The 12287-nt window shown below is 39.9% G+C and overlaps 1 protein-coding gene across 1 annotated transcript in view; it reads right to left on the minus strand.

Annotated features, from left to right (window-relative positions):
* FAM133B (family with sequence similarity 133 member B) overlaps positions 1-12287 on the minus strand; it is a 677034-nt gene that overhangs the window by 619157 nt on the left and 45590 nt on the right. The gene's annotated exons all lie outside the window — the stretch shown is intronic.

The raw sequence follows: 12287 nt of genomic DNA on the forward strand, positions 1-12287 counted from the left end.
TCTTCCATGGGGGATCCTTAGTGGGGGCTTCTGAGGAGGACACAGAAGATACAGTGGGCTCCTGCGGCTTCCATGCCTGGAGTCCCAGGGAGGTGGCCTGTGGCAGCTGTAGCTCAGGGGAAGGAAACTGGGGTTCCGACGTCAGCGGAATGCTTCCAGAAGCAAGAGCCCTCTCCATCGCCCAAAAAGCAGGTCCATCCGAAGAGGAATGGGAGCCCGGAACTGAGAAAGACAGCCTCGGAACCGGGGTCACACCCCGCTCTGTAGAACCCACTCCCGAGGATGGAGCCTCAAGCAGGATCGGAGCAGACAAAACTCACAGCACAGAGGATGGAACCGAAGAAATACTCGGAATCGTGCTACCAACTGAAGAGCCCACAGCCCAACCATAGGGCTGAGGAAGAACTGGTTCAACAGGAACCAAGGACCAAAGGGATGGTCCCAGAGCCAAAGTGAGGTCCACTACTGGCACCGAGACGGGGTGGGTTCCGAAAGAGACGGAGCAGAAGGCTTTGGAACAGAGGTAGTCAAAGGAAGAGAATAGGATGGAGTCCGTGGGGTGATCAACCCAAATCCTGGAGGGGGATGGGTTCTGGAGGGCATGGGTATCCCCCTGGCTGCCAGTAGGTGGTCCACAAGATGCACCACGTTAAGTTCTGAAAGGCTCCTGGTGGATCTAGTGGATACTCCCAACGGGGAGTCTGGTCGATCTAGGAAAGGGCTATACACTTCATCCGTAGATCCATTCCTAGGCAGAGAGTATCAGGTCCATGGTGCGGGGTCTACCGGCACCAAAGTCACAAGTTTGGAGAATGGAATCAGTGGAGTCTAATCTATTGTAGTTGGAGCCGTTATAGTGCTCAGTGCCGAAGGGCCACTCGGAGCCGATATGGCAGGTTGAGTCATCATTGCAGAGATATTCATCGAAATCATGCACTGCGCCTAAGTGGCACCTGGTACTGAAGTCATAACAGGCAGGTTTATGGTCTGTGCCAGAGAAGGTATCAGAGCCGAAGGTGGCACCGATAAAGTACCAGGAGCAGATAATGTCGGAGCAGACGAGGGAGACGTACGCTCTTAAGAAAGTTTTTGTACCTTAAGTTTGACAGACATGCCCTGGTCACCCGAGGGCGAAGAGGGAACCGAATGGGACCTTTTTTTCATCTTTCCTAGGAGGGGTTGAGAACTCTGTTGTAGAAAGGGCCTCTGAAAAGGGCGATTTAAGTAGGCCCTTTAAAATCAACTTATTCTTGCTCAGAGTGCACTGGCATAAACTTTGGCAAATTACGCAGGGAGGCTGCACCGAAAGTTGCGGCACCCCCAAACAATAAACACAATCATCGTGAGAGTCACGGTTAGGATGTTTGCCCTTACATGAAGTACAGTGCTTGAAACTTGAAGTACCTTTTTGTCAGACATCATGACAAACAACAATCACAATCTCCAAATACAATGTCAAAGCCTATTTAGTCTAGTCTAAAACTAAACTACAAAACACACATTATCTAACCCAAGAGCAGAAACACACAGCTAGATGAGAAGGAAGGAATACCACAAGGTTAAGGAGAGAGGGCTGTACTACCAATGGTACTTAAAAGATTACCAAACAGGTAGAAGGAAAGAGAAAATGGGTAAATCTAACTATTAAAGTGAAGATCAAAGAATATAAAGCACTAACGATGAGAGTCAAACAACTTTCTCACAAAGTATCAGTTAGTTGAGAGCTCGACTGAAATGCGGCTAGAAGGCTATGACGAAAACAAAATCTGAGCTTGGTAATAAGCCAACTCAGTTCCAAGGGCTCGGAACCGAACCAGTCTGTGATGAATGGAAAGAAGAAGACAACAGAGGCCAACCTCCCCAGGGTGCCATAAAATTTATCAAATCACTGAAAGTAAAATGTCAGATTTGTTTACCCTGCAAAAAAATTACAACCAGGTATCAAATGCTATGCATCTGGACAAAGCCTCAAAATAAAGAGAGCTGCCAGCCTGCAAGGACACCATCAAAATATTTAACCTGTTCCTAAAATGCAAGCCAAGTGAAAAATTCTTCTCAGAGCTCCCCATCTCTACATCCAGAATGTACATACCAATTTAACTACTTCTCCATTACACTTGCTACCAACCACACATCACCTAATACAATATGGGAAGAAAAAGACACAGCCTGCAACAGGCAATTTATAAATAACAGATTCTCTCTTGTCTGATTAAACTACAACATACACAAGGTTGGGCTGCAGAGAACAAGCGGTCTCCATTTGGTGCATTATTACACAATTCCAGCATACAATAAAGTTCCTAAAATATTGCATACTTTATCACATGACACCAGCATCCAATCACTGTCCTTAAAATATGCCAAACTGGGAAGAACCACATCCACCCAGTAATTTTACAAGACTGACAGAGGGCAGTTTATGAAGCTTCTTATTAAAGTAATTGGTTATTACAATGTCTGCAGAGAACCTCCACTTGGAGGTCTGGGACCATAGCAAAAGCGTTAGCAGTCAAAAACCACTGCCTGAACTGAGCCATGAGGCATCTAAAAATGCCCAACCAGCTGCAAGCACTTCACAAAACTAGAGGCCATCAAAACATGGTACACAAAAGGATAGCAAAGACACTAGTCACAAGCTACTCTACAAGGTTAACAGGCACACACAGTATAGCTAGGCATTTACTTACACATCATGTCATGCAACAAGCCAGAACATCAACCAGTGTACCCTGTCCCCCACAAAACGTGCATTACTTCTACATATCCAATAAGGAGGAGGAGTCATGTTCCATCATGCCCATTTTATCCTACAACTCATTCCCTTACAACTCCACAGAAGGATAGTGAATACTGCTTATGTGTAGTGCTGTTTTGTCTGAACAGCAGCAAGCTGGGTAACAAATGGCATAGCTTCCTACCAGAAGTCAAGTCTTCAAATGAAGCCCATAAGTTACTGTGCAAAACTTGTAAAATGGAAGAGCATCTGACTCCATATTTAGTAGAGACTGTATGCAAGACTGTTATGGGGATTCTTTTCAGCCATGACCTGAACCAGTAGGCACAGAAAATGAATTACAATAGTTGAAAGTTCCACAATTTCAACTTTAATAAACAGGTCTGTAGACAAGCACAGTGACAATGAGAAATGTCATGACATCAAAAAGCAATAATGTGTAAAGGATACATACATGATTTTAAATAAGAAAATATGGCAACTAGTGCTTTATATAAAAATGAACAAACATAGCAAGTTGGCATTTATGCACTAAAGTAGAGCACATTAGTCAGACTCAAAAGTGCATACAGTGGATAAAGCAAACCTTCTTCATAAGAACAATGTCACGAACCAAAAATTGAAGGAAAAGCAACACTGCAAAATAGTAAAAGTACTTTAATATCCAAATAAAAACAAATAAGATTAAGACAAAAAGCAAGTACTGTGACGTTCCCACACTGGGCCAATAATCAAGAAGCCTGAATCCTCAACACTGACCCTGGAGAGGGACATGCACTTAAGATGCAAATGGATACACTCAGTATTTCCAGATGCAGACCTTTCTGCATCAAGCACAGACCACCAGTATAAGACTCCCCACTGGCACAGCTTAGAGTTGAGTCCTTAGCTGGGGTTCCAAATTAAGTCCTCCCACACCCTCTCTGTGAAACAGTGGTTTGTGTCCCTGCTCCAAGCAGCGCACACACACACACACACACACACACACACACACACACACACACACACACACACACACACACACACACACCTGGGAAAGGTTGGCACAGACTCACCCGCTGTGCCCCCTTCTGCCCAGACTACAAGGTAGTCATCACTGCCACCAGAACCCCTGACAGCTACTTTAAAATCTTTTATAAGGGTACCCAAGTATACAGAGTGAATTTAGTATTAATACAAATGGTAATGTTGACCAAATAGCAAGGATTTCAGGAGTGGCCAGAGGTAATCACCAAATAAATATATGCAAATACTCTCAAAGCTTAAATATTTTCTAACAAGGACCAGCCACAATGAAAAGTTCAAATATATTTAAAAATAAATAAACAGAACACACTAAATATCTTTTTACAGTAAACACCAGAGTTTCACTCACAGGGAATATTAAAAATAACGGAAAGTTTCACAGAGGTATAGAAAAACGGTAGTTAAGTCAGTCTCGCTATCTATTCCTGATTAACTAAAAGAATTATTGTTTCTACTTATTAACTAGAGCAATGCAAGATGGGTAAGTGGTCCTTGTTGTCAGATCCAAGACGGAATAAAGAATGCTGCTGAGACTTCAGAATGACATCACATGCATCTGGATCCATCTGACTGTTTTCTGCACTATACCCCATCACTAGAAGCATCTATGTGCTACAATACACACAGAAAGAGCATTGCTTAGATGTGGTGCAGGAAGTCATAAAACCATTTCATTCTTCCTACAGGAGCTACCAATTATTTTCTAGCTCAGACATTACATCTCTGGCTCCATTCAAAATTGTGGGATAACATTTTTATGGCTTAACCCATAAAGTAAATTTAATTTCAAGAATATTTTCCAAGATGGAGTACGATTAACTTCTTCACTTCCAGTATATGCTGTTATGATTATTACATTCAAATAGTTACAATAATGCATGTATATTTATTTTCCTTCCAGCAGGGCGCACTGTTTATACATTTTATCAAAAGCAAACCTCACAAATACATTTTCAGTACAAGCATATGTACAAATCAGTTTGATATATAAATGGCATACAATTATTTACAAAATTCCAGCTAGCTGTGCTGGCATATGTTACAAATCCAGTGCCTCATTTCTCCTGGCATGGCTGGTAGTACCTCTTATTGTCACAAGTGTTTTCACGTCCACACATGATGCTTCAGACCATGATAAAAAGGAGATGCAAAATAATAATATATACATTCAATCTACTACAAAATATCCGATTAGATGATTAAATAGATCATGTGATCTTAAATAGGGCTTTAAATAAACAGTTTCATTTAACCCATAACACTTATCCAGTTGTAAGGTAATGGATCCAACATGTTTCTATTTCCACAGTTCTGCTCCTAATATATTCTAAACTCTTACTGCATCTGACCAATTGAAGTACAGAAAAAAGGTGGCCACACCCTTCTTTATATACATGGTTAGCTTGTGCATTACCATCACTTCTGCAAATGTCATAAATATGTTCATGAATGCATTCTCTAAGAGAACGACTCATCTTCCCTATAAAAAAGTACAGCATTTTTTTACATCTAGTCAGACAAACCAAATTTCTAGATGGTCAGCATAAAATGAAACTTGAACAATTTATCAGTAGTAGATGTAAGAAAGTATTGCTGTTCTAAAGTACAGGTACTGCAAGTTCTACAGCTGAAAGTACCTATTCTCGGTGAGCGAACATTTCCATCGGTTCATTATCATAAAAGTAGCCTTTTTAACAACTTCCTGTTCTTAAAACAAAAGGCCGGTTTAGTACCCACTACTTCCAAGATCTTCTCATCCATAGTTAAAATATGCCAATTATCTTTCATGACGTTACAGACTTGGTTAATAACTTAAGAAAAAGATAAAGTCATTTACATATTCCTATTATTAAACGTTAGGTGTACTACACTTAGATCTTGCGTATGATCTATTACCTGAAAAATATGGATGACCTCGCCCTTTTCTGCCCACTTTATCAGTATTGATCCAACTCTTCTCATCTATAGTCCCTCTCAAGAAAATCTGTATTCAATACAGACATAGCTGCATTAAAAGAATCGTCACTTGTAAGCCTGGACACGTCTGATCCTTCACTACGTTCTAATAAATGTGAGCGGGCTGAATCCTATTTCTATAGAGAACCGCATTCCTCCTACACATCTTCCTAAACAAACGACTACTTACTGATTACAGATTTTTAATGAGTTTAACATCTACAAAACTCTCTCTCTCTCTCTCCTTCATAAATAATTCATGGTAAAATACATAAATGAAGTGAACATGATCCAAAAACTCACTGAGGACTTCAAAAGTTCCTGATCATAAAAATAAAAATGTCACAGACAAATCTCTTGTAGTAGCTAACAAAGCAAGAAAATGTTCATTAGTTAACACAGACTGTTTCCCAGTGATCCATTACTAAATTAGCATATGAGATGGCACATGAAGTGCCCAATCCTATGCCAGCTCTTTGGATATAATACATTAAAACAGAAGAATATTTTCCAAAATTAATTCAATCAACATGCAAACTAACCAAACTGACTACATGTATATTGAGCAGCATTGCTTAAATAAATCCTGACATAATCTAAACAGACCTCGTTAGGAATATCAGTAAAGAATGATCGAACATGTAGAGTAGCAAAAACAAATTCACTTAAATTTCTGTTCATAAAAGAACTGAAGAAAATATTTGGTATTTCTTAAAACTGTGGGTAATGATTCTAACACAGGTCTAAGTACACTTTGCACATACAGGGAAAGGGGCTCAATTAACCAACCTCTCCCAGAGACAATTGGTCTCATCGGATGATTTTCAGGGTCCTTATGTATTTTCGGCAATCTCTGTAAAACAGGTACAGTAGGGAAAGGAACAACAAAATATTTATATAAAATCAGAAGTAATACTTCTACAAAGGAAACCATCATACAAATCATCATGTACGCAATAGACCATTCTGTTTATATCACATTTATGGATCAAACCATAAATGGATGTGTCACAGAACAAAGAATACATTTTATCAAGATAAGAGTCTCTTGTCCATAATTACAACTCCACCTCCTTTGTTAGCAGGACGCATCACAATCTCATCTGAACTTCGTAGCTGTTTCAAAATGAAACGCTCATCTCTGTTCAAGTTAGAGAAATATTTTGCTTTTCTAACACCCTCATCTGTATAATTAATCAAATCTCTCTTGCACAGGACCTAAACAAGGCCTATAACAAGGTGCAATACAGGCTCTATGTACTAGTTTTTTTTTATTTTACAACTGTAATCGGTCTTAGAAAAAGTCAGGTTCAACAAAAAACTTCTAAAGTACATTTTTACATCAAGAATAGTATCAAAGATGTTGGTCTTAATGGCAGGTATAAAAAGTCCTTTTTCTAATACCGAACACTGGACTTCATTCAGGGGCATACTGGAAATATTCCAAATCAATGAGCTTTGGGAAGGTTCCACATATTCTTGATCATGGAGAGTGTTCTAGCAATGGTTTCCTCTTCTTCCTTCCCCGACTTTGTGATCTCCCTATCCTCGAACTCGAGCGGTCCCTTATTGGTAGCGGTAGAAGTAAAAAAGCCTGTGGAATCTCAGAAACAGGTGGAGCACCTGTCTTGTGCTCAACATCTACTGGAGAAAAGGAGACAGAGTCAACAACTGTAGAAACTGGAGTTTCACTTACTTTTACTTTTGGCATCTACAGAAGCAGCATCAAAATCAAATAGTGTACTAGATGTAGTATTCATCTTCGGCCAAGAGAAAACATTTCCGGATTTAAAATCAGAGAGGTCTCTATGAAACTAAAACGATAGTTGAGAGATCCAATTAACAGAGACATTTATAATCTCATCCAAAGCTGTAGCAACTACTTCAGCGAGAGAGACTATACAACCATTGTTGCTAATTATAAATGTCTACAGACCAAGTATCTTCAATTGGTTTAAAATAAATCAACTGCAACTTAATACACCCAAAGCTGGTCTCAAGGTTCAATGTCTGCCACCTTGTTAAAAGCTCTGGAAGTTGTCCAGAAGTGAGCATTTTAGAGACCTGTAGACCCATCTAGCACATTAAAGTGAATACAGGCTTCGAAATGCATCCGTTGCCATTGTAGTCTCTCTAATTTAAACAAGTATTTCTCTGAATCTCTCATAGGTTCATAGGCAGGTACTAGGCTATTGGCCCTAGGGCCTATATAAGCCTAGCCAAAAAGGTACCCTGGTTTTTGCCACTCAAGAAAATTATTTTCCTGTACCCCTGTCGAGCAGAGCCACAGAAGTGATCCCCGGGGCGAATTTCCTATTTCCCAACCAATCATCAAGATTTTTCTTGGAGTGCATTGCTTTTCTAAACTCTCCATATCATAGTTCACACTTTCTGAAGTTCTCTCTAAATCAAGCAAGTCACATTTAAGCAACGGATTTACCTTCAGTCCGAACCAGTTTACTGACGCAATCCAAAGGTCTATTTGCTCCCAGCAAACCAGGATTAATGTCCAGTTCCATATCATGCACATAACGTTAATATAAAGACGAGAATGACTATCTTTTTCTTCAGATATTAACCACGTCTGTAACATCATAAAAGATAAAAGGGAATATTTTAGCTAGGGATGACATGATCTTGGAAGTAGTGGGTGCTAAAATCAGCTTTTTGTTTTAAGAACAGGAAGTTGTTAAAAATGCTACTTTGTTATGATAATGAACCTGTGACATCCCCACTCTGGGACAGCAATCAAGGAGCTTGAATCCTCCCCACTAACACTGGACAGGGATGTTCACTTGGAACAAAAATGCATACACCCAGTAGTTCCAGCTGCAGCTCCCTGCATAAAGCACAATTTCCCTTAAGAACACACAGCCCGGGTTCTGGGTTTCTCTCTCTCACCAGGTCCCCAATAAGGCTCCCAACTGGCGCAGCTGTAGAATTAATTCCTCAGCTGAGTGTCCAAGCCAAGTCCTTCAGCACCCTCTATGAAACCAGTGCTTAGTGTCCCTGCCTTAAGCAGCTGACACACACACACATATATGAGAAAGGCTGGCACAGGTTTACTAGCTATGCCCCCTTCTGCAGACTATAAGGTAGTTACTGCCACTCCCAAGCCAGATACTCTAAGGCTCTTACAAGGGTCCCCAATTATACCAAGTGAAATTAATACTAATGCAAATAGTAATGTTAACCAAACAACCAGGTTTTCATGAGTGGACACAGTGTCACCAATAGACATAAGCACTCTCAAAGGTTAAAATATTCCCTAAAGGACCAACCACAATTCTTCTTCTTTCGGCTTTTTCCCGGTTAGGGGTCGCCACAGTGGATTACCTGTCCGCTCAGGATTGGCAGTGGAGTTTTACAGTGTCGAGTTGCCAGCCTGGCGCACAACCTTCCACAGAAGGCACACACACGCACACACTCACACCTAGGGCCAATTTAGAGAGTGTCCAATCCACCTACAGCATGTCTTTGGGATGTGGGAGGAAACCCACGCGACTACAGGGAGGACATGCAGACTCCGCACAGAAGGCACCCCAGCAGAGAATCGAACCAGAGAACCTATTGCTGTGAGGTGGCAATGCTAACCGCTGCACCACCGTGGCAGCCCTACCTAAAGGACCAACCACAATGAAAAGTTTAAAATATATTTAATAATAAAAGAACATGAAAATACTGAACATCTATTTACAATAACATTTCAATCACAGGAAATATTAAAAACAACATAGGTGGACGGATTCACACAGTTAAAGAAAACCAGTACTTAACTAATCTCACTATATTTTTCCTGATTGAACTAAGAATTATTATTCCATGGTTACTTACTAGAGCAAGGCAAGATGAAGTAGACGAGTGGTCTTCCTTCTTTGTCGGATTCCAAGAACAGACTGCCCTGAGACTTCAGTATCATCTATCATCTAATATTAAAACATTATTTCTGTAAAGAATGACATCACATACATTGGGTCATCTGAGTTCTGGTTCCCATGCAATCCCCCAGTACTAGAAATTAGCAGGACGTAGCACCTACACATCAACAATAAATACACAAGAGCTTTGCGCAGAACTGGTGCAGCCTCTGGAAGTCATAAAACAATTACAAACTCTTATTCCTTCTACAGCGACTAACAAACCATGCTTCTTAAAAAGACACTGCATCTTTGGCTTCATTCAAAACTGTGAGAACATATTTACGGCCTAGGCCCAGTAATTTAAATTCTTACTATTTCTCAAAGTTAGCTGGAGCTGAGCTTAACCTCCTCTCTTCCAGTATTCTCTGTTAAGATACACATATTTAATTTGGTTACAATACAGTCAGGGCCAACTGCTGGTACATTTTTAACACAAACAACTTTACAAATCCATTTTCAACACAAGCTCCTGCACAAATCAGTTTGATATTCAAATATTTTTTTTACTAAAATTCTAGCTAGCTGTGCTGGCATGCTACACATCTACTGCCCTACTTCTCCTGGCATAGATGGCAATAATTCACATCGTTACATAATCTATAGAAAATGCTGACTCACCGAGAACAGGTACTTTCAGTTGCAGAATGTGCAGTACCTGAACTTGTACAAAGAACAGCAATACCTTCCTAAATCCTATTACTAATAAAATGTTCAAGTTTACATTTTACACCGACTGTTCATCTAAACATTTGATTTATCTGGCTAGACAATTTTTATGTAGGAAAGACTATCCATTCTCTTAAAGAATGGATTCGTGAACACATTTAGGAGATTCGCAGAAGAAATGATGATTACTGGTCCAGACGTGGGGCGTCATAGTTATCAAGGAGCCTTAATCCTCACCACTAGCACCAATGCGGGACATACATTGGGAGGATGACAAACTTACACACACACAATTTCCAGATGCAGCTCTCTGCATCAAGTGCAATTTCCCTTAAGAGCAGAGAAACCACAGTCAGTCCAGGGCTGGTTTCTCTCTCTTTCTCCAGATCCCCAGTAAGACTCCCCACTGGCACAGTTATACAGTTGAGATCTTGGCTAAGTAACCAAGCCAAGACCTCCAGCACCCTCTCTGTCCAACCAGTGCTTCGTGTCCCTGCCAAAGTCATTGACACACACACATACCTGGGAAAGGCTGGCACAGGTTTACTAGCCATGCCCCCTTCTGTCCAGACTATAAGGTAGTTTCCCCTGCACACCAGTCTCTCCTTATCAGCTACTTTAAGAGCCTTAACAAAGGGTGTCCAATCTTACTGTGCAACATTTATGTTAATACAAATGATAGTTTGACCAAGAGCAAGGCTATGAGGAGTGGCCTACTCATTGTCACCAAATAAATATGCAAGTACTCCCACAACTTAGATACCTCTAGACAGATCAGCCACAATGAAAGGTTTTACTATATTTAACAAAAAAACAACAAAAAAAATACTCTGCATACAATCACAGTAACAGAGTTTAAAATCACAGGAAATACTTAAAACATTGCAGGACAGTCGCAAATACATAAAAACTTTTAAATTAAGCTTTGCTAAGAAAATTACTACACCCTAAAAACTTACTTAGAGCAGCAGGTCAGATATGGTGAGTAGATCTTGATGTTGTGAGGACAGAGACAGAATGCTGAGTCTCTCAGTTTTCTTAAATTAATATCTCAAATATTACTGCTGGGATAGCTTGCAGAATGACAAAGTTTCTTGTCATCTGACTCTATATCCCAGATGAAACCCCTCATTGCTGAAAGTTAGCAGTATTATTTATTTCACATTTGTTTACCGGGAAGTTCCACATGGACACAGGTCCATTTACAGCAGAGGCCCGGGGAGAAAGGCTCCACATCGAATCATTCAAACACACAATAATAAACATCTGAATACTAAAATACAGAAAACTGACAACAATCAACAAATAGGCATAGAAGCAATACAAACATTCAAAAAGTTTGTACACAATTAGAATTAAATAAAAATATTAAGTGATGCTTCAGTAATAATATTGGATAGAGATAAATTAAGTAGCATATTATCATCTACCTGTGAAAACACATACACAAGGGCTTTTCCTCATATTTTGGTAATTGCTGGAAGTCATAAAACAATATAACACTTCCAAGACAATACAGAAAGTTCCCTAGTTCTAGACATTGCTCTGTTACTACACAGAGACTGAAAAATAACATAATTTTATGGCTTGACCATAAAGAAATTTAATTTCACCCATTTTTCTAAAGGTTCCACTATTAAAAATATACATCTAAAACAATTACAATAGTGGAGGTACATTTCTGTTACATTCCAGTAGGGTACACAGTGGATACATTTCAAACAGCACTTTGTAAAATACTTCAAAACAAGTCTGTACAAACCATTTTATATGGCATACAGCTCTAATACATTTATAACACACACATCTTATATGAATCATGCTGATATTCATGAATGACATATTTACCTACAAAATTCCAGCTAGCTGTGCTGGCAGAACCTCCTTTGTCACATCCCCAGCCCCTCAAACACTCAACCTACTTTTTCAAGTGACCCTTGAGAAATGTTGCTTGAGAGGGATAAGCCTGTCTGGGAACACCT

The sequence above is a fragment of the Protopterus annectens genome, chromosome 3.part1 (genome assembly GCF_019279795.1).
Source record: "Protopterus annectens isolate FY-2018-M chromosome 3.part1, PAN1.0, whole genome shotgun sequence".
Taxonomy (NCBI): domain Eukaryota; kingdom Metazoa; phylum Chordata; order Ceratodontiformes; family Protopteridae; genus Protopterus; species Protopterus annectens.